Source organism: Camelus ferus, chromosome 18 (assembly GCF_009834535.1).
Source record: "Camelus ferus isolate YT-003-E chromosome 18, BCGSAC_Cfer_1.0, whole genome shotgun sequence".
Lineage (NCBI taxonomy): Eukaryota > Metazoa > Chordata > Mammalia > Artiodactyla > Camelidae > Camelus > Camelus ferus.
Genome location: NC_045713.1, coordinates 16,598,712 through 16,626,620, shown reverse-complemented (window position 1 = coordinate 16,626,620; position 27,909 = coordinate 16,598,712). Strand labels below are relative to the sequence as shown.

At 46.7% G+C, this 27,909-nt stretch overlaps 1 protein-coding gene and 1 non-coding gene across 3 annotated transcripts in view; both read right to left on the bottom strand.

Annotated features, from left to right (window-relative positions):
- The window catches only part of GALNT17 (polypeptide N-acetylgalactosaminyltransferase 17), a 364,964-nt gene that overhangs the window by 125,633 nt on the left and 211,422 nt on the right, over window positions 1-27,909 (bottom strand). The gene's annotated exons all lie outside the window — the stretch shown is intronic.
- TRNAP-GGG lies at window positions 24,284-24,355 on the bottom strand. Its single transcript has one exon. It is a non-coding gene; the product is annotated as a tRNA-Pro (tRNA).

Here is a 27,909-nt window from a genome sequence, read left to right as displayed (position 1 = left end):
TTTCATTGACTTGTCTAATAATGCAGAAAATATCCTTCTCAGGCATTGAACAAAGGAGATTATCCTGTCACACAAGCTTAGCAAAGCCTGTGAGCTGAATGCTGATCCCAGGTGTGTGGGACCTGAAATCCCTCTGCTTAAAACAATTAGGCTGATCCTGGAGGGGACGCTTCCTTTCCCTCCCTCGCCCTCCACCCTTCTTCAAACACTTCCCAGCCGCATTGACCTGCATCGTGGCTCCTTTCCTCCTGTGGGGAGATGTGCAGTGTTCTGGATTACCCTTTTGTCTCGCAGGTAATACACAGGTAATCAGAAGATGCAAATTACTACTGCATTAAGGGGACACGGCTGGACAGGCAAGCATCACACTGGCTCAGGGACCCAGCTGTGTCCACAGACACAAGCCGGTTTATTTTCTCTGTGTTTCAAGGCAGATCACAAAAAAATTCAGACTTGAGGGTCAGAAGGGACTGTGGGTGAGTGTTTACCTCCAGGCAGCAATTCTAGCAGAAGCATCTTAAAATTATTCCTCGCCTATGACAAGGTTTTCTCCCAAAACACCTAGGTTGCGTACATAAACACTAGGTGTTTTTCATCACTTTGACTGAATTTCATTTTCACTGTATAAAAACATAAGTTATCAAAATAAGTTCAGGATCAAAACTGTGTGTCCAGGAAGGGGAGGGGGTGGGGCTAAACTCAAATCTTCTGGTGCATCAAATGTGCCTTTTGAAGCCTTCCTTCTATAACCCAGCTGGTGTGTCCTCCTGTTTGGTTTCGATTCTTGGTTTTGCTTTACCCAAGAGGCAGAAAGAAAAAAACTGGAGCAACAGAGCCTGAGGCTTCCACATTTTAGATATATATCATGCTTATTAAGCTGCTAAGAGAAATGCTGGCAAAAGTAATCCCTTCTTTCTGTCTTCACATTTTTTGATAAGTTCTCTGAGAATAGGCACCTATAGAGGGCCTTCAAGGGGCTTGTACTCAGGAGGAAAATATAATCAAATAATCACACAATTAACTGAGAACTACTGTGTTGGACACAGAAGGAGAGGCACGTGCTAAGAGTGTATAATGGAAGAATCTGATCTCATCCGGAGAGTCTGGCAGGTTCTCCAGAGGAGTTGACTTATGAGAGATGAGAAGGAATTAACTGATGGAGGAGGGCAGAGAAGACATCCTAGCAGCAGGACTAACGTGTGCAAAGGTCCTGTGGCAGGGGGCCATGTGGCAGGAGGAAGAGGAGGAGGACTGGTGGAGGTGAGAACAAAGCGAGGGAAAAAATTGTTCCAGCCTGTGCTGGAGAGAGAGTGCCAACCAGAGCACCCAGGCTTGGGGATCCAACTAAAGGATTAGACCTCTAATCCTAAATGCCAAAGGAAGCCACTGCATTATCTAGTGTGTGAGCACTCAAGCCTGTGGGGCGTGAATCAATTTGTATTTTGACCAAAACCCTGGGATTGCGATAGAAAGAAGGGAATGTCAGGAGGGGAAGAAGGGAAACCAGTCCAAAGGTTACCGCAGAGATGCAAGTAAAAGATGCAACAGCTGGGTCTACAGTGGCACCGTGGCTGAGAAAAGGAGAGGCCAGAGAGGGATTCAGGACACAGCACTAAGAGCTGAACGGGATACGGAAGGTGAGGGACAGGAGGTGTTGTGGATGATGGTCCTGGCCGAGTAACTAACGGCACAGGACAAGTCACTTTCCCTTTTGGCCAAAAGCACCTTGCGCTCTCTTGGGTTTCCTCCTCGCTCGTGGGTGAATCCTCCTCTACATGCAGGTGTCCCCAGCACTCTGTGTGCGGTTTCTTTCCTACTTTTCTCTCTGTGCAACTACCCATCTTCTCTAGGTGACCTTCTCAGCCTCACAGGTTTAAATAATGACACTGAGCCCCCAAATGTCTCACGCCAGCCCTGATTTCTGCAGACTCATCTATCTAGCCGCCTACTCAGCATGTCCCCGTGAACGTCCAATAGGTCTCTCAGATTTAACGTAGCCAAAATAAAACTCGTAAGTCACCTCCCCAACCAAGTTCCTGCTGCCTCAGGAAACAGCACCACCATCCTCCATCCTACGGCTCAGGCTGAGGCTCCAGAAATCCTCCTCAATTCTTCTCCTGTCCTCATCCCCCACACTTAATGCATCCACAAATTCTACTGACTGGAATTCAGGATGCAGGAAAAAGGAAGATCTAAGAAAGAAATGCCATTTCATTAAATGGTAATGAACTCGGACATGAGGCTTAGAGATGAAAAAATAACGCCACACTGTCTCCCTGCCTTCAGATCCTCCTAAGAATATACTTCTGCCAGAAGAGTTGCTATGGAGATGTGCAAAGTATTCCGAAGTCCTGCAGGTCATCCTTACAGGTAGAGTTGGCACTGTGCGGATTTCAAAGAAAATATCAACAGATGCTCTTAGCATCAAATGTCACCGTGTCCTCAAAGATAGCTTAACGCAGAGGTTTTTGCATACTGAACCACAGAATCTCAGGGTTAGGAGGGACCTTAAATGTCATCTGTTTCAACCCTACGCATCTCTTTGATGCAGTTATCTGGTTCCTGCCGGAACATCCATCTCCAGGGTTTTCTGAGGCAGCTGAATAGTTCATTCGTCGCTGCTTCACAACTGCATCTATGGGTCCTCTGCCCCCAGCCTCCGCCAGATCCCAGATCCTGCTTCCGGTCATCTTGACTGTGGGCAGATGTACACCCCCCACCCCGTACACCCCATTCTCTCTTGCACTCCCAAGTCCCCTAACTCCGACATTTCAATTCCTGGCTCACAAATCCAAATGCCACTCACTGACACCACCTCCGTGGCTACACATTCACCTTCTCTGTATTTTCCTTCATCTTGATCATACAGCTCCTTCCCGCTTGCATATTACAAAAGTAAATGTAGATTCGTTGTAAAAAATTTGGCAAACACAAGTAAGGATATTTTGAAATGGCAGTCACCCATCCCCCACCTGCAGGGATAACCTCTGTCCCCACTGTGGGCCGTCGCATCAGAGTTCTTTGCTGGCACAGATCCGAGGCGTGATCACACGTGCAGGCGTGCACACGCATGCTCTTGAAGTAGCATCGGGCTGTACGGTCTGCTTTGCAAACTGCCTTTTACACAGGCTAACAGGATACTGTGGGTGTTCTTTCCCGTGGCCCCAGCCATCTGTAGGACAGATCACTGCAAAGAGCACCCGGGTTCCCAAGGCAAGCTGTTCCTGCCGGAGTCCCACAGATGGTGTCCCTGTCACTCCTGGCCTTGCCACGCTTGCATCTGCAGCAGTGAAGGCAGGCGTGGGAAGCAGCCATGGATGCCACTGACCTTGGCCAGCTGTGTGCAGCATTTGGAGGCTGTGCTCCAGGAAAACGGCACACTTTCCAAAGGGCATGGAGGGTCCACACGTAACACAGGCCGAACTGCCCCCCTCGCCCAGATGCATATGAGTCCTTATCCTCATACTTCAGAATGTGACTGTGCTTGGAGACAGGTCTATAAAGGCGTAATTAAGTTAAAGTGAGGCCATTAGGCTGGGCCCTGATCCAGTCTGACTGGTGTCCTTGTAAGAAGAGGAAATGTGGACACAGAGACACACAGAGGAAAGATCATGTGAAGACAGGGGGAGAAGACGGCTGTCTGCAGACAAAGGAGAGAGGCCGCAGAAGGAACCGATTCTGCAGACACCTTCACCGCAAACCTCTAATCTCCACAGCCGGGGGAACATAACTCTCCATTGTCTGAGCCGCCCAGTCTGTGGTAGCTTGTGATGCAAACCTGAGCCAACTAGCCCGGGGGTGAAGTCAACTCTCCGGGGAGAGAAGCACAACATGACTTGTTTATCGAGTCCCTGCTCCCAGTTCGAAGACACGGGTCCAAATTCCCCTCCTGGGACAAATGTCGTCACCTTCAGTGACTGAGACTCAGATGCGTCCAGCTGAGAACCTGATCTTCCTTGCTCTCGCTGGACCCCAGGGCGGCTAGAAGGGCCTGGAACAGGAAGGAGGGCATTGTCTGAAATGCCTTCTTCCTCGATCCTCTGAGGTTGGGCCTCGGGAGCAGGAGGGACAGGGAGGAGGGGTGGGGCAGTGTTGGGGGGGTGGAGATGGTCTTATTTCATGGGGGATGTCGGTGCTGGGAGGGGGCTCTGTGGTGGCTGTGGCTGCCTTTGGTTCCAGCTATGGCTCGTGGCTTTACCAACGCGGTTACCACTAAACAGCTGTGTGGCATGCAGGTTTTCTGGGAGATGCTCTGCTCTAGTGCTAATGCTCCCTGCCCCCTCCAGAGGGAGGCCGCCTCGTCTCCCGCTGGCTTCATCAGGGCTCCTTCGTGCCACCTGCAGCCACCTGGACACTCCTGAGTGCCCGCCCACCTCTGGGCCGCCCCCTCCAGCCCAGGGAGCTGCTGTCATCACCTTGCGTGTGCTTCCAAGAATATGGGGGGACCAGGAAGGAGTTTTCTCTCTTCTTTGATTTCCAAGAACACCACACGTGGTCCCTTCAGCCCCGGTGGCACTTGCAGGTCACTGGGCTTGCCTTTTTTTTTTTTTTTAAACCATTCTGTAGACCAAAAATGGACATTCCTGGAACCCTCTCCGCGCTACCCTGCTGCCTCCTACACATTTGCAGAGAGGAGGGGAAGGGGGTCACAATCTGCAGCAGAAGCATTATTTCCAGTTCAAGCAGAGAATGCACCAGCCTCCGCACACGTGCGCCGCACATCCTCTGGTTACAGGGGCTGCGCCAAGACACAGCACTCCCTGCCCAGGCCCGGTCAGGATTCAGCGGTTAGGGCCCAGGTCCCCTGGCCCCCGAAGCCTCTCTCTTCTGCTCCACCAGGAAAGGGCCGCCATCGGCCACCTATTACCTGATGCCTTAGTGAAAACACCGTGGACTGGGACGCTGGCTCCTAGCAAGGCCCCGAAAGTAAGAGCCAAAGGACCAACGGTTTCACAGCTGCCAAGGTTGGAAGGTTCTAGCACAGGACGCACTGCAGGAGACTGGGTGTAAGCGAGGTGGCTGTGTGCTGGGGAAGAGGACCTACAACAGGCCCAGGTACCCCTGGAGCACAGACACGCACCCAGCTCCCACTTATAGAAGAAAGATCTCGGTGCAGCTTCCTCTAGGGCAGTGCTTCTCAAAGCCTGGCTCCCGGACCAGTGGTATCAGTATCATCCAGAAACTTGTTGGAAATCCTTAGGGCTTCCCTAAACCTAATGAGTTGGAAAATCTGAGTGGGACTCAGTAATCTGTGCTTGAACTAGTCCTCTGCACAGCTGGTCTGGGCCGTCTGCTCCGATGGCATCAAGATGGTGCCGGGGACCTGCCACCAAGTCCGCTCCACCTAAGGCCACTTCCACCCAGCGGACCTGCCTGGGCTGGTAACAGAACCCCGCCTCTCCCCTGGCACAGATAGGAGATTAATTTACTAGGGTGTGTGGCTGCCTTAAATCTTTTCCAGAACAAGGCAGGGAACAAACATATAAATAATGCTGCCAGCTTCGTGGGCCATCATGGCCCTCACTACAAATCATAAGCTGTAAAACGCAACTGGTGGAGAGAAGCCGTCTTGACAGCCTCTGACATTCCCCGCCTAAGGAAAAATAAAACCGCCTGCACCGCCGCCCTCACCCCAACTCCCATCACCTTCAGCACCGCCCCCACTCCAGCTGCTCAATATCACCAGTATCTCCTGAAGGCCCAGGAGAACGGGCATGAGACGGAGCCCAGGGCACCAGGAGGCCACAATTTTGAAGGGACCGGCTCCCCTTGCTGGTGAACAGCAACCCGGTCCCTCAAGATGCTGCTCCGCTCTGCCTGTATCCCCACGAGTCTGTGAACACGTATCGGGCCTTGCTGTCATCACTCCATCACCCTGTCATTCTCCCTGGTTGTCTTTCATTCCGTCAAGTTATTCTGTTGCCATCAAGCTGTCCAGCGAGGGCTTATTCTGGTTAGCACCCTCCATACATGACCTCAGTCTGTTCCTGTCAATTCTTACAGCAAACCCTCCATGATAGCGGAAATTACCTTTGTTCAGACGAAGAACCGGGCAGAGCATTTGAGTCACTTCGCACAGGGAGTATCTCGCTCTGAAGTCTATGGATGAGGCCAGTTTTTCGATTTTGTCTTGACCTCCTGATCTTATTTCAGGTTTCTATCCTTGCCGAGAGTTGCTGGGCATGAACAAGGCATTCAGGTACTGTTGTCAAGCTGACCTGTCTTCTGGTCTTGTTCTATGTCACGGTTCTCAGATCCCGGCCCCAGACTGGCAGCATCAGAGTCACCTGGGAATTTGCTTAAAAATGCCACTCCTTGGCGCCCCACCCCCACCCCTACCCCGGCCTGCTGAATGAGGAAGTCTGGGGGTGAGGCTGGGAAGAGTGTTTCAAGCTCTCCAGGAGGTCCTGATGCCACTCAGGTTTGAGAACCATGGCCCAGGTTGTGTTCTGATGAGTCACAGGGTCCAGTTCTGCTCCCTGTGTGGAACCTGCCTTTGTTCTAGAAGTTTCTTGACATCCTCCAGAGCACAGACGGAATGCCTCCCCTGCATTCCATCGGGTGGGATGCTGAGGCTTGCCTTCTGCTGCAGGACTTCATGAGCTTGTCTGCCCAGGCGCCCCATGGTCTCCACCCTAGCAGGTCCCTCTCCTCTTCCCTCCCCCCACTGCCCGTGTGCTGACTGCCTAAGGCTTGATTCTTGCCTTAAGTCCATTGTTGCTTAGCCTCCAATGATTTCCTGGATGCTGGATGGGCTTTTGGTACCATCACCAAACTTCCAACCCACCTGCTCTAGTTTCCAGTTGCTCATCTCCTCTTGGTCTGCCCTCTTCTGTATCAGTGAAGCACAGCCAGAGATACATAAGAACAAACCCATGTTCCGTCTCCAGCAAACTGGGAAATGCTGAAGAAGGAGAGATTTCACATCCTGATGGGAGACACGAGTTGTATGTCCAGTGCCAAATGGAGATTTGGGTGCAGGTTGTGAGGGGACAAACTGGGTAGAGGAAGAGCTGAACTGTGATGACCAAAGACCTCAACTTATCCCCTGGGGAGTTCCAAAGCAGAGCTGCCCTACGGAGATGTCCCAGATCAGGCAAGCGGTTGGACCTCCACGACCCACACTGAACAGTCAGTGGGTGACGGCCCTACTTGGGGAAGGGCATAACCTTGGGTAAGGCAGCACCCTCTCATCATCATGACGCCGGAAGAGGGGCTCAGCTATGAGCGGTCAGCTGGCAACACTCCCACCAGCTGAAGGAACGGGTACCTTGGTCCTGCAGGGAGGGATGCAGGTGACAGATCACAGCATCCACACAGCACTGGCATGCAACGAGAGGCTTCTCCTGTTGTGAGAAGCAATGGGCAATGGTCCACAATGGAAGGTCTCAACAGTCTAGGAAATCATGAAGACTTGCCACCACAAGTACAATCAAGACCAGGAAGAAAATACATTAAATGCACCCCAAGTCCACCGGATCGACTGAATACTGGGAGCTGGAGCTTTATTTGTTCTAATATTATAAAATTTGAGTCAGGAAAACATGTTTCCAACCAAGGAAAGATGATGATGAGGTTATGAATTTCTTAAAAGGAGGTGCTGTGTCCTATTGCATCTGACTCCAGAGTCCACATAAATTTTAGGGAACAAAGAAAATACCCAGTCTCCTCAGTCCAGAAGATGGATTATGACTGAATCTAAAAAAAAAAAGTCAGAGTATGAAGTGAACCCACAGGGGATGCCAAGCGAGCTACAATGACAGCAAACGACAAGACCACAAACCACGTATTTGCTCCAGAAACGCTAGCACATCAGCTGCCCGTTCCCCTCCTGTGGAACGGGAGGTACTGGTGGGACACAAAATTAGAACAGACATGGCGGATGGTCTCAAAGACTAACTCCACTAAGCCATGAGCACATCTAGGTGAAACGGTGGCAAGATTATCTCTCAGGGATGGCACCAAGAGTCAAACAATGAAGCAGCCACTATAAAGGACACTCTCAAGCACAAAGTCTGAGCCAGGATATGCAATCAGAAGCTAGGACTGATTCGACTGAAAGCAGAGGCCAGAGTAAGAGCTAAGATTAGTGAGCTGGAGGGACAGAAAGGTCTGAAGCAGAGCACCCAGTATACCAATCAGGGTTCAGCCTGAGAAGCAGAACCACCGGAAGAGATAGCTGGAGATGGAGATGCATGGATAGACAGATATCCGGCTTGTTACAGACATTCTACTCCACACAACTGTGGGAGCTGGATAAGTAGTCTCTGGAAGGCTGCTGTCTTCACCTCTGATCCTGGAGCTCGGATTCCACTGGGCAGATGGTCAGGAAGCTGAGATGCTGGTTATAAGGTGGACAGACAAGAACAAGCAAGCGGGAGCCTGGGAGGACGAAGGAAACTTGTCAAAGTGTCTCCTTGCCTCTGGCCTTGATGGTCTGGGGAGTCCTGCCATAGTCAAGGCCCTGAATCATGGAGCTCAACATACACACCAGGCCCAGGAGTTGGAGCAGCTCAAGAAGCTCTCGGGAAAGCTGGAGCAGATGCAGAGCAGCCAAGAAGCAGAGGCGGCCGAGGAGTGAAAATGTGCATGAGCTACAAAATGGCTGCCACGCCACCTCCATCGCCCATATCTCCCCTAGGAATCTCTCTCATGGTCCACTCTACTGGAAAACACACAGGGAAGGGAATTCGAAGATGAGCAGCTCAGCCAGGCCAAGCTGACGCACTCCCCAGCGACCACACCCCACTTCATCTCAGCCGGGTCTGCTGGAAGGCCCCATCGGGCAGGCTCTCGTCAGGGACTCCGAGCTGCCTCCTGCCCAAGTGCGCTGGCTTGGTACAGAGCTGGGGGACCACACTCAAAGGAGAGAGGTGACTGCCAGCCCGCGATTGGAAGTCTGTTTGCTTTATGATCTTCACAGGCAGGCTGCAAAGGCTCCTCGCTCTTGAACTCTATGCTGACCAGGCTGCAGTGAAAGGGCTTGTTCAGGAAAATCTCCGTTGGGTTTTGCAAGCACAGACCTCAGCGGGGTAGGTGCCGGCCACTTCTGCGATGATGAGAGACAAAGGCCTTGACATCAGATACCGCTGGCTTCACTGATGGGCCACCTTGGGTGAGCGGGGACAGCTGTGCCAGCTGCAGGCACCGTGCCACCCATGGTGCTGGCATTTGGGGCATCAAAGTAACATGAGAGACATCATATGGGAGCAGGAGAGGAAAGCAGAAGGCATCGTGCTGGTAGCCAAGAGAACTGACAGCACGATCCTGCCAGGACCGTGTGGGAATCCTCTGAGGGGTTCACAAGAGCCACAGACCTGGCACTACCCCTGGGACCGAGTTTAACCATCAGCCCAGGTGTTAGCATGGCCTAGAAAACATGAGTTCAAGTCATCAAAGGATCAAAGCACCCTGGTAGCAGAAGCACCCTCTCCAAGGGCAGGCCTGCTATGGTTGAGAAGGGGTTTACTTCAAAGGAGCAAGAACATGGCTCTGTCAGCGTCGCAGAAGACATGACATATCTCACAAAAGCAGATCTGGTGTAATGTTTCCACGTTCTAGAAAAATGGCTGGAGTGGCCATAAAGCGGACCCTGCATCTTGAGAACAGCAGAGCGGTCCTTGACCCCGACACCGCGAGCAGGTCTTCAAGCCCTGGACGTTCAAATGCGATCGTGTTATTCATCTGAGCACGATGCCGTGTTTGCAAGCATAATCTTCGATTATATAACCTCTGGACATTTCTACAGACATTTAAGCAGCTTTCCATTTGCAAATGAATGAGTTCCAGCAAGAGGGAAAAAAAACTTCTCCTGTAAGACGGAATTAGGGAGAATTCTTTCTCAATGACCAGCTGAAAAGAAAAGGTCCGTGCTGTTTATCACTCACGAGTTCTCTTGCCTGCATCAATTAACAACCTGAGTGTCACTGGCAGCCACGCTGAGCTGTAATCAAGGCAGCTCTGTCAGCCTGTTACAGCCACCTTTCTGTGGCTTCCACCAAGAAGCTGTTAAGACAGAGCCCACCTGCAGCCAGCTGTGTTGAGAAACACAGTGAAAAACTGGGTGGGGAAAAAAAAATCAACTCTGTTTTTTACTTGACTTGGAATACTTTTTGAAATTCAAGTATAGAGATTGAGTCAGTGGTACATAAGGTCACCTTGGGCTGTGCAAAGCCCTGTTCTAAAGCCACTGGTCTTGAACTTAACTGTGAGAGATGATTTCTGGTCTACGGACAAGAGCCTATCATTATGCTGTTCTTCCAAAACCTGCCTAATCAGAGTGGGCAACACAGAGGAGCTGGGAGCCAGGAAGACTTGTCTGATGGTCACAGTGGGTACTTCACACACACACACACACAAACGCAGAAATGCAAGGGGATTTGACCTCTAAGATAGCTCTGGTTTTTCCATTTCTCCTTTTGAGCAGGCGGGGTTCTGAGTTACAATCTATAGAACTGATCCTAGCAAGTTTAGCAGAACAGGGATTTAGCAAAGGGTGCATGAACCCAGCTGCCACTTTGTCCACATGGGAACAAGATACCGCAACAAAGAAAAGCACCACTTCTGCCTTTCTGAGGCTTCTCCTCTCTTCACCAAAATGGATTTGCCGTGACACTCCCTCTTATCACTGTAGGTGAGTCTGACTGAAGAAACTGGTTTGCAGACTGGCCGTAGCTGCAAGGGAGATGGGAAAGCAAGTTTCCACTTTGAGCTTAGAAAGGAGAGATTCTTGGTGAACACTCCCCCAGACATAAGGAGGGTGGTCCCAGGTGTGAGGCAGCTACCAAGCAGGGTGACAGATGACAGCAGGACCCCCAGTGGGTCCTTTTTTTCCTGGCACTTACCACACTGTGTTTAGAAGAGGCAAAAACATCAGCTGTAGATTTATTTAAAACTCCAACTTCCAGGGTATGTACTGAAATTGAATGACTTCAGCTGCAAATCCTATAGCCTCTAAATGTTCACAGCCAAGTGCAAGCAGGCACAGCAAACGCCTCCGTGAATGGTGTCAATAGATTCTCAGGAAGTGAAGAACTCTTCTATTGTATCTGGTTTGATGTGTTCATTATGGTCAGAAACTACACCAGTTCAGGTCTGAAAGATTTTTAGACATGAATTTGAAATGCTACAGGTTTTTCTAACAGGGTCAGAGTGGATACTTGAGAGGGTTGACAATGGTACAAGGGAGGCCAGGACCCCAGTTCCCTACCTGGCACTGTCAGTGACCTGTGCTCCAACCATCAAAGTTCTGTGGTTCTAGTACAAAATGGAAGGATTAAAACACATCAGTTATTTTCAAACTTTGTTGAGCAGCAAGAGAAATAGCTGAAATACTGAGTCCCACATCAACACAAGAGTAGAGGAAAGGGGGGCGATGTGATGGGTGGCACCTGGAGCACCCCTGGGGATGGGTCCCACTATAGCCCGTTGGGGTTTCTTTATTCCACCCTGTGGGATTTGAAGGACATCATCTGAAAACCAGTCCCTTTCCTGATTTTCTGTGGTTCCTTCTGGGGCTCTGATTCAACGGATCTCAGACTCTCACCCTAGACACAAGCTTCTCAGCTCAGCACTCTTGACATCTCAGGCTGCATGATTCTGTGTCGTGGGTCCCTCCTTAGCAGCATCCCTGCCCTCTACCAACGAGATGCTAGCAGCACCCCTAGCTATGAGGATCCAAAATGTCACCATGTATTGATTGACAAAGGTCCCCCAAAGGACAAAGTCCTCCCCTACCCCCTTAAGAGCCACAGTCCTAGATTAATTCAAAATTCTATTAAATGCCACACTCCATTTCTTCAGCATTCTCATCAACCTATGTTTTTTCCTTATTCATTAAAAAAATATACAATCTCCTTTTAGGCCAGCGATAAGGCACTTACTTGTGCTATCCAGGGGATTTGTGAGCAAGCATTTATATCCTATTGGCACGCTCCATGAGTTTTGTTCATTGAAACCCACACATCTTTTCATTTAATTGTCCTTTTTGCTGTTTGTCTCTCTCCAGCAGCTAAGAGGCTTGGACAATACAAAGCCCATCACAGCTAACACCTTATACCTTTGTGTTCCTGCACCTAAGAGCTGAAACACTAACCTCCAACGAGAGCAACCATCTTTTCACTCAGAATACCATTCAGTATTTTCTTCCATCGAACAGAGATCCCATCAGTCAACCGAATCACTGGTTCCCAACCCGCACAGCCCACCAAGTGAAAAGGACCAACCAGGAACACAAAGGAAACTGAAGACGTTGGATAAATGTGATGGTGATGATGATGATGATGATAATTAATTATTATTATTAATAGTAATAGTATCATAGCTAAGACTTACATAGCAAACCATACTATGAATCAGACGCTTTATATATATTCTGAGCACTTCAGACTAAATAACATATCCCAATACTGTCAGGAAGACTTGTCTGACCGTGGGAGCAGGTAGGAGATTCATGGCGTCCCCTTCAGTGGCGTGCTGGGTGTGGTCCAGCCGAGCCTCTGGGCAGTGTGTGCCTTTGGCTGACTTTCTGTCGAGGGAGCTATTTTACAACTCTGTAGCCACCTCTTGCGGCTGCTGTGACAGATTTCCACACACTGGGTGGCCTAAAAACAAATGAAATTTGTTCTCTCTCAGTTCACTTTCCAGGCGAGACTCTGTTCTTGCTTCTTCCAGTATCTGGTGGCTGCCAGCAGCCCTTGGCTGGTGGTCGTTATCACTCCACTCTCTGCCTCTGCGGTCACATTGCTCCCTTGTGTGTATGTGTACACGTGTGTGTGTGTGTGTGCGCGTGTGTGTGTGCACGCACTCACGCACTCACGCCAAGTCTCTCTTCGTTTCCTTCTGGGATACCTGTGGTTCCATTTAGGGCCCACCAGGATGATCAGGGAAATCTTTTCTTCTCGAAACCTTTAAAGTAGTCATACCTGCAAAAGTCATTTTTGCCACGTAACAGCCACAGGGTCAAGGGATGAGGACGTGGATGTCTTTGGGGAAGGGGGCACTGGCCAGTCATCCCCTGCAGAGGTGGCTGCCACATTCTAGAAAACTGAGAACAGTACAGAGGCCACCTGTAATGAATTTTTTTTTCTAGCAGAGAATATAAATCTCTGTAAATCAAACTTTCATTTGAACTGGACTTGACATCTCATTGATTCTTCCATGAATTAGTAACTTGAATAAAATGTTATGTTTTCAATTTATGTTCACTTGTAAGACATGATTTCACCTGTTTGAAAATTGCACTTTTGTGATATTAACTCATAAATCTGCACAGTGAGCCCACGACATAGGTGGTGTTATTTCCCCCATTTTAAAGATTCTAAAATCCCAGAGAGGTTAGGAGACTTGTCCAAGGTCACACAGCTAGGAAAGATGGTCCGGCTCGAGCGCCCACTGTACTGTCCTGTCGTAACATTGATGACTGGACTAAGAGACCTGTAAGGTCCTATTAAGCTGGCTTTGCCAGGAATCCGTAAAAGCTGGGAGTTCGCTTTGGGAGTTCAGTAAGTATCTTTCACGACAACCCACGTGAAAAATGAAGTACAGATCAGGCTCCCTGAGGGTAGACACACTGATCCACCCGGTGGAGGAGTGTTGGGTTAGTTTTCTCCTAGCTCAGAAAGCAATCATAAAATTCAAATATTAGGATGGAGCTAACACGTATTTGCCAACTGAAAAATAAACACCTGTGATGGGAAAGCATTGTGGGTTATTTATAATCCCCAACTACAAAGGATGCAGCTCTAGAGGGGTCCTTTGTTTGCTCAAAGAGATGACGGGCTTGAGAAGACCAGACTGGAAAAGCTGCACAGTAATGTGCTTAGCTGCCTGAACATAAGAGAAGCGCAGAAAGATACCGAGGCAGGAGGGGGAGGTAACTGGGAGCCAATGAGGAAACCGAAGGGTAGAATCAGGTGTTTAACAGCAATTATGTCAAGTTTTAATGTGGCATGTGACATGACCTTCTCTGCTACCTCTCAGTGTTAATTGCCTGTGAAATCTATTTTACACAAAACACGCTGTGTGGAGCCAAATTTGGTTTTGGAGGATCTAGCGCCGAGCTCTGCTTGTAGAAGGATGCAGGGGTAAGGGGGGCCCAGTCACGTTGGGGTTACACGTTATTGTATTTTGAAACTACACGTCTGCTTTTCAAAATGTCTAATGGATTAACGGTGGTGTAGGGAATCTGAATGGCAGGATTTCAGGACAGGACTGCAACTCAAATTTCATGCATTTACATGAAAACAAGTTTTAAAAAAAGGAAACAGGGAGAACAAATGACCTTTTGGTATAAGAAAAAGATACCAACCCACGTATTATTCAATATGCAAAACACACACCCTCACTCTCTGAAATACAAGAATCAGACAGATGACTCCGTTTGTGATTCTCCGTCACTTGTTTTCAGAAGGTCAGGGTCCCCTGGGCATCTTTCAATTGAACAAGCTCTCCAGTCTGTTCGTTCTCTGGTCCCTTTTAAATCCCTGCCCAGGTTGTGCTGTTTACATCAGCTCCCTGCTTCTGCTTGGATCAGTCTTTCCATTTCTAAATACCAGCAGCTTAAAAAGAGTTTTTCCTCCTGGAATCTGGATCTGAACAACCAGAGAGAGACCTACAGATACTGCAGATGGCAACACTGGGAAGCGGACGGACCAGAGCCAAGGGACTTTCCATCCCAAGCGCTCCCTTCAACTTGACTTCCACTGGCTTCTGGGACGCCAGAACCTTCGTTTCTGTGGTTTCTCTATCCCTCCTCCCTCCAGCAACACTGACCTCCAAGGACTCCCGGAAACTGTGATTTTTTTTTTCCTCCCCTGCCCAGAACCTTCACTGACCATTCCATGAGGTAGGACAGCCTCCCTTCTCTCCCGCTCTTCTGCCTATTGAACGCCTACATATTTCATATCTCCGTGGTATCTCTACTCCCACTGTGGGGGCACCTTCCCCATCACCTTGTCACCTCACTGTGCTCTTTACAGGCGAGGCACTTATCTCAGTTTGCAGTCATGAGTTCATTCCTGCGACGATGTGCTAAGTGCCTGTCTCCCCCACCTGTCTCTTCTGAGCTCCTGAAGAGGCAGGAACTTCTATGCTGGCTTCTGACTATGACCCTGAAGCCAGCAGATAAGAGGAGCTCAATGCATTTTTACTGAACAAATGAGTGAGACATTACAGGATGGATGAATGAAAGGAGGAGAGCAGCGGCAGGTGGAGAACCCAAAGCTCACCCTGCAAGGACAGATACTACAAAAGCCTAGGTCAAGAGCACAGGCCAGTGCGAGTTCACAGGAGTCCATCGATTATATCAAGATTGCCCCCAGAACTCACCCGCACTCTCCCCAACATGTCATAAAATCCAGACCCGAGGTCTGGCCTGGTGCAGAAGCTCTCAGCCAGGACCCCGGTGCAGCTCTGCCAGTCTGTGTAGACATTAGCCTGTGTGCCTTGGCGCTGAGACCCCTCGGTCCCCATCACAGCTGTCATCCATGTCTGTATTTCGACTTCAGGCTCCCCCACAGACTTAGCGCTTTCTTAGGCTTCTTGTGTTCCCCGTTGCCTAGGAAGGGAACCCTTTGTGCGAGCCTCAGGCCCCCGAAGCCCCAAACCTTCCTCCCATCACTACGCTGGTAGCTCACCGGGCTGAGTCCTGCCGTGAGGAGGGGGTCAGATAAATGGGATTCAAGTGCATAAGTTACATTAAAGGCCATTTCTTTATTCGAGCACACATCTCTTACGTAAAACGAGGTGTTTCTGTACTTTGGATAAAAAACAGGGGTCCTTGCTTTTGTGTTTCTCTACTGAGGTCCACTATCTTCCAGGCATGTCTGTGTCCCTCATGGCCCCCAATTACCCCAACTGTTGTAAAAGAGTAATGCTTTTGTTACAATTGGCATTTACTCAATCTCACGTGGGTCTTCTGTGAATAAGAGCCTATTTAGAGGACAGAGCTGGGCCTCCTGCTCTGTAACATAGCCCAGCTGACGTGTAAACGGCTCTAAGACATGCTGCCAGGCCCACCCCAGGCCCTTTCCAACCAGACAGCTGTCCCTGTGATGGAAAAGGACAGCGTTCCGACTTCTTTATAGATAGATCCTGGAGCCATCACTGCTGTCCGCCCAAGAACTATGTAGAGACGTAACTGAAAGAGGGGTTAGGCTTAAGGAAGAGAGAAAGCAGGTGCTCATGCTCTTACTGAGCCGCTGGGTGAGAGGAGGAAGCTGTTCTGGAACCTCATTCGCACCAACGCTGGGCGCTGGTAGCTTAGACGCAGTAGGAGGAGAGGGAGCTGGGAGGGAACACTCCATCCCATTCGTCTGTGTCTACCGTGCAGTCACCTGGGGAGATGAAAGCTAGCAAACCTCACGTATGAAGAAGGAGATTTGGCAGACTCTCAAGAGAGCGAGCTGAGAAGGCTAAATTAAGTTTTCTTAAAGCTTTTCTTCTTGACCTTGTGTTGTAAGCAAAGTGTGTTCAGGAGGCTGGAGATGAGAGTAGGGAAGGGAAACGATCAGGAGAGAAAGCCGTCTCCTCTGTCTCTCCCATCAGTCCCCCAGCCCAGGGCCCTAGGGGCCCTGCTGCCATCCGTGGACCTGACGGGAGTCAGAGGTGAGAAACGTGGAAGGACTGCCAAGGAGCGTTCTAACCCCTGCCCTCGTCTTTGCACAGGAGGCAGGAAAGAAAGATCATTTTCCCAGCAAATCCTTGTGGTCTGAAGGTTATGCTAGGGGAGGAGGAATGGAGGGTCAATAAGATAGCTTCTTTCTGTTTCAGGGGTATCTCCCAAGACAGCCTCCACCCCACCAATGCTTAGAGATTAGGTCCATCTTGGGCCTGGAGGGCAAGGGCGGTAGGCAGGTCCCTTGACCAAGACTCTCTCCTTGAGCAGACTCTAGTCGTGCTCCTCCAAGCCTTCTTCTCCACCAGGCCTTGGCTGTGGCCTTCTGTGTCCATCCTTGCTGAGGCCAGTTTTGGCAAGGATGCTGGGAAGTCCATGTAGAAAGAATGGCCCACCCTTCATGTCTCATCAAGTTCCTCATCCCCCACCCTCAATGTCCTTGGCCTGCCTTCAGCTAGAATCCTGTTAGCTGGGTTTAGCAAGAATCCTCCCACCCTTGAGGTTCCTCTCAGTAATCTTCCATCCGCTGACCCTGTCACCCTGCTCCCTGGCTATAAATCCCCACTGTCCTTACTGTATTTGGAGTCAAGCTCTATCTCTCTCCCCTATTATGACCCCTATTGCAGTAGTCTTAAATAAAGCCTTCCTTACCATTAAATAGAGGTTATAAAAATGTTGAGCACCCGTTGAGTGGAGGGGGTGAACGGCTGGGGTAGGGATCGATCTGCTCCCCTACAGGATTACCATGGGGGAGAACTCTGTCCCTGGTCCCCATGCTTCCCCGACAGGGAAAGGCTGCATGGAAGCTGGGCAGCAGGGAGAATCCTCTGAGATCTACTGGGGATCTGCCACCCTGAGCAGCTCCTAGCCCCCCCATCACTGAGCACAAGGGTCTGCCGTGCTTTCCCAGGACTTCTGTGTCCTTGACGATGGAGGTGGGAACAGGGGAGCTGAATACCGGCATTCCTGGACTAATTAGGTCTAGCTAATTAGGCCCGTTTTCAGTTGATTCCCAAACTAAAGGCACGTGTCATTTCTTATCCCAGAGGGTCAGGCAGTAAGGTGATAGCAGTTGCATAGTAGAGAACTGTGTCCCACTGGGGCATCTGTGGGACAGAGAGCTCAGACAAAGGGCTCGCTGGGAATGACGCTCCAGGACAGGATGGCAAAAGGCAGAGAACCAGGCAGGGTGGGCAGGAGGCCTGGCCAGGCAGCCGAGCTCCAGGGAGGCAGCAGCGGCATCAGGTGGTCCTTCGGGAAGCGCTCACTCCCTCCTGCGGGTATGTTAATGGAGGTCCCGTTTCTGACTTTGTATGTTAATATACATGATGTACGTCCATGCCCCACTGAGCAAAAAGGACAATGAATTAATCCACACATGAAAGAAGTCCACAGCCCTCAGCAATCACTGTCCAAATACTTCTTCTAAAGCCTTTTGGATGAAGGACTGCTTTATTCTACTTCTAAGAAATCCTATTGTCACCTCCCTGTTTTGAATACTTACCACAGGAGTCATTAAATATTTGGTTTCTTAATGAGAAGAGAGAGCAGCAGGTCAACAATTTATTTCAACACCTCCTGCTTAAGAAAAATGAAAGGCCCATTCCTGCATTCTGTCTCCATTTTTCACTCAAGTTGTTTTTTTAAGTGTTTGTCTGATGTCCAGCAGACAGTATTTCCTAGGCTCCCCGTGAAGTCTGGATTTGGTCTTCCCTTAACAAGTCTATGGTGCCATCTATAAGACCTAGGGATACAAGACGGTGATATTCTAGCCAATATATTTCCATCACGAGCATGAGAAAGTGAAACCGAGCAGGACCTTGCAGGGCCCTCCTGGGTACAAAAGCTTTTCTGTGTCCCCAGTTTGTAGGAAGACGGTTTCAGCCTCCTAGACCTGCCCCGAGTTCCAAAGGGCAGATTCAAACAGACACTCATCAGGGAAGGGAGGGGATGCAGAAACAAGGGAGGAAGAGTCAAGAAACAATAGCGCCACCTTGAGGCAGGGTCCTGGTTCCTCCTCGAGGGATAAAAATAACAATATATGTTTGAGCTCTTCTGCAGGAACCAAGGCCCCCACCCAGGTGGAGGACGGTAACTTCAGGTTGAGCATGAGATTCCTGGAGCACCACCCAGTTCCTCACCACCAGCCACCCGTCAGGTAACAGACAAACAGCTGACAAGTCCTGGGGCCAAGGTTTGATCCAGGTCTACTTGGATTTAAAAGTCTGACGTGTCCTCTTAGGCAAACAGGACTATCTCGTAAAGAGCAGTCATGGCTGGCCCGGTGGTGTCTGCCCAGCGGGCCCTGAGGTTCCAGGTGGGACGCCCTTCCCCAACCCGGGCTGGGGCACAGGGACCGTAAGCATGAGAGACAGCTGTCTTCTCTGGGAGTGAGAACTCTCATTTGCACCCTGGGGTCCCGTACGGTGCCCGATTCATAGTGATGTTCAAGAAATGTTTGCTGAACGAGCAAACGAGAAGGTGAACAAAGACTGATTAAAATGCAAAAAACCCCTGCAAAACCTGAAAAGTATTAACACTCATGGGACGTAGTAAGTTATTATATAATCTTTTTGAACTGCAGTATGAAGGGGTTGGTAAGATATTAGCAAGTCATCCACCCAACACGGCCCAGATAGAAGATGCTCTTTCAAGACAGTTGTGAGCCAATCAGTGTGTCTGCTGACGTGGACAAAAGGAGCCTGATGGAGGCACTCAGTGCCCAGCGAGGGCCTGAGGAAGGGGAGAAGGTGCTGCTGAAAGGCGTGAAATGGTCCAAAGGAGAAGAACGGGAGAGCACCCTCCCACGTCACCCACCCCCCAGCCCTCCCACATCCGCCCTTCCATGCTGTCCCACATGGAAAGCATAAATATTAAAGACTGTCCACAGTGAGTATTTTGGAATCAAGTCTGATGATTATCCAAGCTAGACAAAAAATATGCGCATATAATTATGAATAATGTTCAAAATGAAGTCTGGTTCGCAACTTCCCCCGACCCAGGCAGCCACTCTTGACTTGAATTCATGCAAGAAGTTGTATTTACTATGTTTCAGGCTGGGGACTATAGCCTAGAAAGATAACACTAAACAAGGTTAGCATGACTAATCCTCCCAGAGTTCACAGTCCAGGACTCACCGAACCACCAGTGAGAACAGAAAAAATGATGTCTGGGCAGGTAAGGATGCTAAGAGTGACAGAGAATCTAGGGCCAGGATGTAGGCACAATTAACCATACTTTAAGGGCATATGGAGCAAAGCTGAGAAAAAGCTACCCAGGATTCAGCAGAGCAAAAACTCTGACTATACTTCATGAAACAGAACTTGTCAGAAAAAAAAAAAAAAAAAAAAAAGCAATGTGATTTATGCTCGCTCCAGAGCCCCTGGGCCTGTACCCGCTGGAGATTCCCATCCCCATGAAAGACTGAGCCTGGAAGTGGACAGAGGGCCACCCCTGCTCAGCTGACCTTGCCCTGCTCCTCAGGGACAAACCAGAAGCAAATACCACCGAGTAAAAACTGTTTGTTTTTTTTTTCCCAATGAACAACACAATGATAACACGACTTCTTTTCCAATAACCATTAGAAAAATTGATCATAAAACCTTAATAATTAAAGTCACCACAACGCAGTTCAAGCAAGAAATTAAGAATATAGGCTTATAAACAACAAGCTCCTACTTGCTGTACAGCACAGGGAACTATATTCAGTACCTTGTAACAGCCTACAATGAAAAAGAGTATGAAAAGGAATACATATCGTGTATAACTGAATCACTATGCTGTATGCTAGAAACTAACACAACATTGTAAGCCGACTACATGTCAATTAAAAAAAAAATAAAGGCTTAACATTTTAAAAAACTAATGATTGGGTTGTAAAATATATTTCTAAATAATTCTTAGATTAAAGAGGAATTAAGAACTGAAATTTTGCACTATTTACAAAATCAGGACAACTCTAACACTACATCTAAAAACTTATGAGCTGTAGGAAGATCTGACTCAAGAGGAAAACATATCACATTAAATGCTTTTGCTATTAAGCAGGGAACTGATATTTTTCAACTCAAAAGTGTAGAAAGCAAGAAACCAAGGGCAAAAGGGGAAGAGACAAAACAAACTGTAGAATTCACATACAGGGGAGGAGAACTGATAAATAAGGAGTTGGTTCTTTGAAAAGACCAACTAAACAGATTTAAAATTAAATCTAATTTTAAAAGGAGAGGGAGGAAAAAAAAACATAGAAATGCCATTAGGACTGAGAAAAGGGCTTTGACCACAAACAAAAAGAAGCTTTTAAGTGTTTTAAGGACAAGTGAACGGCAGAAATGTCACTGCAGAAAGCTTTCGGAGACAGAGCAGAAAACTGATGTAGATTATGCATTGAAAATCCTGGAAAAGCCATCAAGAATGACTATCCAACAAGGCACTGGACCCAGACTGTCCTGCAAGTGCCTTCTGTCAGTTTTTTGAGGACTAGAAAATGCCATGAAATCTGAAGTAGCCCCGAATATAAAAGAAAATGGAAAAGCTTGTAATTTTCTCCAGGCATGTATAATGTTCATGATAAAAGCAGTAAAACCATCACACACACCTTGGAAACATTACGCTAAGTGAAAGAAGCCAGTCACCAAAATAACACCTTCTTCCATTTACATGTAATGTCCAGAAGAGGTAAATCTACAGAGACAGAAAGATTAGTAGATTAAGGACTGTGGGGGTCGGGGAAACGAGTAACAGATTTCTTTTTAGGTGATGAGTTTATACTAAAGTCATGGTGATGGAGTGATGGTTGTGCAACTTAGTCAATACACCAAAAAGCATTTAAATGTACACTTGCAGTGGATAAAATAAATGTGAATTATAGCTCGATAAGGCTGTTATTAAAAAAAAGACAACGCACACTCACAAAAGAGAAGACTACACACAAGTTTCACTAATCAATCGAGGGCTGAAATTTTAACTAAAATACTAGCAACTAGCACACTAGGACCAAGTAGAGTTTATTTCAGGAATACAAATATGGACCTATTTCAGATCATTGATTAGTATAATTCAAAATATTAATAAACCAAGAGAAAAAACATACACTTGCCTTAATAAATGCCAAAAAGCCATGTGAAAACATTCACTATGTATTCCCAAGAAAAACTCCTACTAAATTAGAAAGAAAATTTACCTCCCTGGATGCCTCTTTAAAACAAATATCTAATATTAGGCATAATGGTGAAACACTCTAAGGATTTCATTAAGTCAGGAAAGAAAGATCTGTTGTCACCATTTATATTCAATATTGCTCTGTGAATCTCACTTGAGGCAATAAAAAAGTTAAATACAATGAAAAGAAAGAAAGAGGCAACATTATGTTTATTATTCATAATGTGATGCTCCTTGAAAAATAAAATGATGCACTTTGAAAAATAAAAACAAGAAAATCAGCAAAAATTATCTGAATTTGCAAAGACTTCAGAAATGTTGTCAGTTGTTATTTCTAATGAAGCAGGGCAGAGACACTGAAAAGTGTGCAACTCTCAAGTGTTCAGCTTGTCAATTTTCACAAGTGGAACACACTGATTTAACCCTTATCCAAGTCAAGAAACAGAAGATGACTGATCTCCCAGGATGCCTCTGCGTGCTCTCCCAGGCATGACCCTCTTGCTCAAAGGTAATCACTATCCTGAGTTCCAACACTGTAGACTAGTTGTGCCTGACTGTGAAGTTTGTATAAAAAGAATGAAATTGTATATACACTCTTTGGGATCTTGACCCTCTGATTTAATGTGATATCTGAGAGATGTACATGCCTTTTGTTTTGAAAAAGAAAACAGTATTAATATCCTCAGATAATCAGAGAATATATTGCGTTCATAAAACAAGAACTGAGTGCTGTAACAAAACATCAGGTAGAGAACCAAGAAGAACTCTTGAAAATTGAAATTCAAAAGCAGAAAAAGAAACTTTAGAAAACAAAGTTAAGGCAATTTCCCACAAAGTACAGTCAAAACACACACACACACACACACACACACACACACACAAGAAAAATAAGAAGTTAAAGATAAGAAAATCAGAGACCCAGCCCAGGAGGTTCAACACCCAAATAAAAGGAGTTCCAAACCATGGAGAACACACACACACACACACACAAACACACACACACACACACACACACACACACACACCAAGAAAGAATATTAACAATGAACATGAGTTTCCATTGTAAAGTTCTATCGAGGATTCAGCACCATGGATAAAAAGTAAATCTCTCCCAAAGCACATGGCCATGAAATTTCAGAACACCTGGGATAAAAAGGATTTCTAAAGAGATAAAGATAAGCTACTTTCAAAGAATTAGGAGTCAGTATGGCTCTGGACTTCCAAATAGCCACGTTGGAAGTGTGGAGACAATGGAACATATGAGGGAAAATCATTCCAAGTGGGAAGTGGAAATCCAGATATTTTTAGATATGCAAGGACTAAAAAATTTACTTGAGGATATGCATCACTAAAATGAGGGAGTAAGCCAAGAAAAGAAAGACACGGGATCCAGACACAGGGGATACAACACAGTAGAGAGGTCAAGGGAACCCCTGAATCTGTTCCATTGGGCAGCCAGTCTTGATGGAAAGGGCTGGAGCAGTCTGGAAAGTTTTCTTCAAAAAGATGTCCTGGACAGAACACCTAATGTAGCTGAGAGGACTGAGAGAGAATTCGGAGACGACACAGAGGGTCTGGAGTTGAATTAGTGAAAAGCATATAGAGAGCAAAGTAAGCAAATAGACAAAAAGACAATGAATAAGTACAGGAAAAACAAAAAGCTGTGCAGGAAAGGGGAAATAACCACAGTATACCACAAGGACCAGCTTTGAGTAGAGATAATAATGTAAATATTTTAAAAATGATCTAAACAAAATTACAATAAAATGGTAATGGAGGATGGGGGAAAGAATGAGAAGGTTGTGGCAATGTGGGTGTGGCAGTGGGTGAGTGAAGAGTTATTATGTCCTCTCTCATAGTAGGAAGTTAAGAAATCATGCCTAAATCTCAGAAAACAAGAAGTAAAACTGTAAGTATGCTGGCAGTAGAGCGGTAGACAAAAGGATCATTTATAAGAGTAGAAAGTGGTACCTCTAGAGAGTAAAGCCTTGTAGAATATATATTTGTGCTTTTAAACACATACATATATAATTTTTGTAAAACTACAAAATAATTTAAAACCTGTAAGAAACCAATGAAATATTAATAGTGGTTATCACTGGGTGGTGTGATTATGAGTGATTATCTAATACTCTTTTTCACTTTTAAATTTTTACAATGAATATTAAATTTACAATGCATACATAATACATTTTACAATGAATACCTAATAAAAAAGTATGTTGACAATGTGATTTTAAAATTCTCCAGTCTCCTCGTCGCTGCCTTCTTGTTCTCTGCTGGGCTGGAAGACAACATCTGGGTTCGAAGCAGGGCAGAAAATATTTCTTATTTCTTCCGCTCCTGAAAGCCCATAGACAAATTATAGAGCTCTAATTTCATGGCTGTCAGCCTCAGCTCCTCCTTCCTCATATTTTTTAGGATTTGAAGTCTCTGCAATTTCAAGTTTCTTCAAGCCAATATCTCAGTTTTCCAGATGACGACAAGATTTAATTCCCCCTGCCCCCTCAACAGAGACACTGGGGATTGAACCCAGGACCTCATGCAACCCAAGCATGTGCTCTACCACTGAGCTATGCTTTCCAAGGGATTTTTTTTCTTTTGTGCATAGTTACCTTTTTTTAAAATTTCTAGAACAGATTTTGTGTTTTAACAGGTAATTGAAATAACACATCCAAACCCAACTTTTCTGTTTGAAAGTCTGCAAAATTCAGGAAGCACACAAAGAAATTGTAAAGCTACAACCTGATATGTTCTATGAGATATAATTTGACTCTTACGATACGTTCACTTTTTAAAAATTTATTTAATTTATTTTTTTAGCAACATATAGTCAATTTACAATGTTGTGTTAATTTCTGGTGTACAGCATAGTGATTTAGCTATATATATATATGTATATACACATATACATATATAGTCCTTTTCATGTTCTTTTTCATTATAGGCTATTATATTACAAGGTACTGAATATAGTTCCCTGTACTGTACAGTAGGACCTTGCTGTTTATCTATTTTATATATAGTAGTTAGCATCTTTAGCACCTGCAAATCCCAAACTCCCAATTTATCCCCCTACCAGCTGCGCATAGATACTTTTAAGAAGCTACTATAAAGTTTGGAAGAAGAGGGCATGGACGTCCCAGTCACATAAAAATGTACAATCAATGAGACCACCCTCCTTCAACACTGAGAGGCATGAGTATATCCACGTGGATACACAGAGACAAAGACTGGGGACACGGTGGTATACACAGAAGTAATAGTAACGTTTGGATTAAGAGCTATTGTCAGTTTGTTTTTCAGTATAGATGAAAGCAAACTTGCTACAAACCTTCACTGAGTGATGGCAAAATAAATGAATAGGCGAATGATGAATTGAACAAACATATAAATAAATAGACACCAAGCTACTGAATTAGGATACACTGAATTGGGATTGGAGATGAGGTCGATTTCTAACGTGAAAAGCTGTGACTTGCCAGGAGTCATTCTCAGAGCCCTTCCCACCACCTGAAACTTCAGAAATGGCTGTAACAAGAAAATGGCTCGCTCGCCAGCTGGTTCTGTCTATGAAACTGCCCACAGCTCCTAAGCACACCGCAGTCAGAAATTCAGTGTTAATAAGATACTCAAGGAACATTTCTCTCCTTTTCCCTTTAAGTTAAACTTCTTAGGAGCCTGGGGTCCATTTGAACTTCATGCTCAGAAGTCAGACTCCAAAATACTGACTTGGGTATCCTACCAAGTCTATAAAGGGCCTCCTGGGATGGTGAGTTTTACTGGGCCTCTTACACTGCCCTTTCGCAAAAGGCTTTGAAAGGGGCCACTGCTCCATTATGCACAGCTGATAGTTAATATTGTTCCTAATAGCAAAGCAAGCTAGGCACAGCCTCTCTACTGCTAGGAGGATGTGCTACCAGGGCAGTTTAACCACACAGGAGCCTGGACTTCTCGGAGAAAATGATGCTCATTGCCCCTGACTTCCTGTATGCTTGGTTGCAGAAGCTATTTTTAGAGCCTCGTTGGCAACAAAAAAAGCAAAGACTGACCTAAACCTCCAGAGAGATATTGCAAAAGTGTCAGCCCGAATTTTCCTACTTTGGGAAAGTTTGTGTAAAAACTCCTGCAGCCTTAAAAAGGATGCTGGGTTGACGAGAGGAAGAACGCCTCAGTGTCCAGGGAGGTAACAGCAAACGGCCATTTGTGTACACTGCGCTGCCGACAGGTCATTATTTGGCAGAGAAGGGCACAACAGGCTCGGTTATCGGTGCTTATAACTAACTTTCTGAGCTCAGAAAGAAAATTCTATTTGCTTTCTCTCCAATCTAAAAGAAATGAAATAGTCATGTGTTCCTGAATTTCCATAAAAGAGAGGAGAAAATGAATAAGGGCTGGGCTCCAGATGGAGGCTTGAACACAACAAACGCTGTGCAGCTGGTAAGGTCTGATAAGAACTAACCCGTCTTGGAGGAAGGAAACTCTCCCAAGTGCTACTGGACCAGTGGGGAAATGGAAAAGGCTGTCTGGTTGGAGAACAAGTTACAATCTGCATCTTAGTCATCTCATCCAAAGGACCCCCTAAAAAATGACTGAGGGATAACTAATTATGCACCGAGGACCAAATCGAACAGGAGACAAAGAAAGAGTTCTAAACTGCGATATAGAGAAAACTATGGGGCAACAAAGAGGAAAGGGAGAAAAGGGTATTTTCTGCTCGGAACTCAACCCGAGGGTTATCTATAGTTACCTTTTTGGCTTTTAGAGTGGAGGAGAAAAAACGAATGGGAATAAAGAGCAAGAGAAAGAAGGAATATAAAAGAACCTGGAAGATGGCACATTCCGGAATCATCTAGAAAGAAAGGAGGGATTAAAGCTATCCAAACTAATGGCTGGAGCCCACCCCTCCCCACCCACCCGCAATCATACCCATCCAGCTCCAACCAAAGAGGAATCTGAACCTTATTGTTCTTCCCCGACCAGATCCATTTGCTAAAATTAATGATACTATTGCTCCCTTACTTATGTCCAGGAATAACTCAAGAACTGGACATTTAACTCAGAGGTAAAGTGTCTTCCATTTTTAAAAGTCCTTACATTTAAAGTGAATCTTTCCTGCCCTTTGGCAGCCTGCCACATTGAACCTCTCTGTGGGTGAGGAGAAAAGCCTTTCCAAGATTATTCAGATTCCCCTACTTGGCTGCTGTGAGCTGTCATGATACATTTTGGTTGACGGAGAACGATGCTTGTCATCGCCCAGAACGGTTACCCTGCAAGCATTGCTCTAGCTCCTGGGAATTTTGCTTCCAAAGGAAAGGTGTCTAGGAGCGATATCAGTGTATCATGCAAAAAAGAAAACTAATCTATCCAGGCTGGCGTTGAAGGTACATAGGTGATGTCAAGAAAAAACATTAATTTCACCCAAAAGCAGTGTGTTCACCATTGTATAAGCACACTTTGTTTCATAATGAACAGCCTCCCTCAAAAGAGACTGACCTGGAAATGCAGGCCCCTTGTTTTTCTGTGCAAATCCCCTGGCACGAGAAGTGCCTTTCCTTCACGAGCACCCAGGTTCTGCTCCATAGGTAGGACACTAAGTCAGGGATAATACAATGATTAGGTTATCTGCCATAATCGTCCAGTTGTATGGATGGGCCAGATGAGAAGAAAAGGGTTATAGGATTCCCCCAGGGAGGAGCAAGGCTTACCACTAGAGACTTACCATTATCTCGTGTAGTCATCATAACCACCCTGTAAAATTATCCCTGCTTACAGATGAAAAATCTGAGGCCCAGGGAAATTAAGTAGCTTGTCCAAGATCTCATAGAATAGATCTGCAGCACATCTAGCTTTTTTTTTTTTTTTTTTTTTGATTTTGATTTTTTATAGAAGTAAACTGAGTCACAAAGCCAGGGGTCAAAGCTAGCTAGAACCCAAGCCCACGGACCTGGGCATGTTCTTCCTACCCCATCATGCTGCTGGCACTTGGAGTCCCTTGAGAACCACCTGCTCCCCAGCTGTGGGGTCAGGTATTCTCTGAGCACCACGAGAAGGCGGCAGTCAGCGAGGGACGGCTGTGCAGCGAAGACACCTGGGCAGTGACGTCCTGTGTTTCCATGTGGGCTGTACCTGCTGCT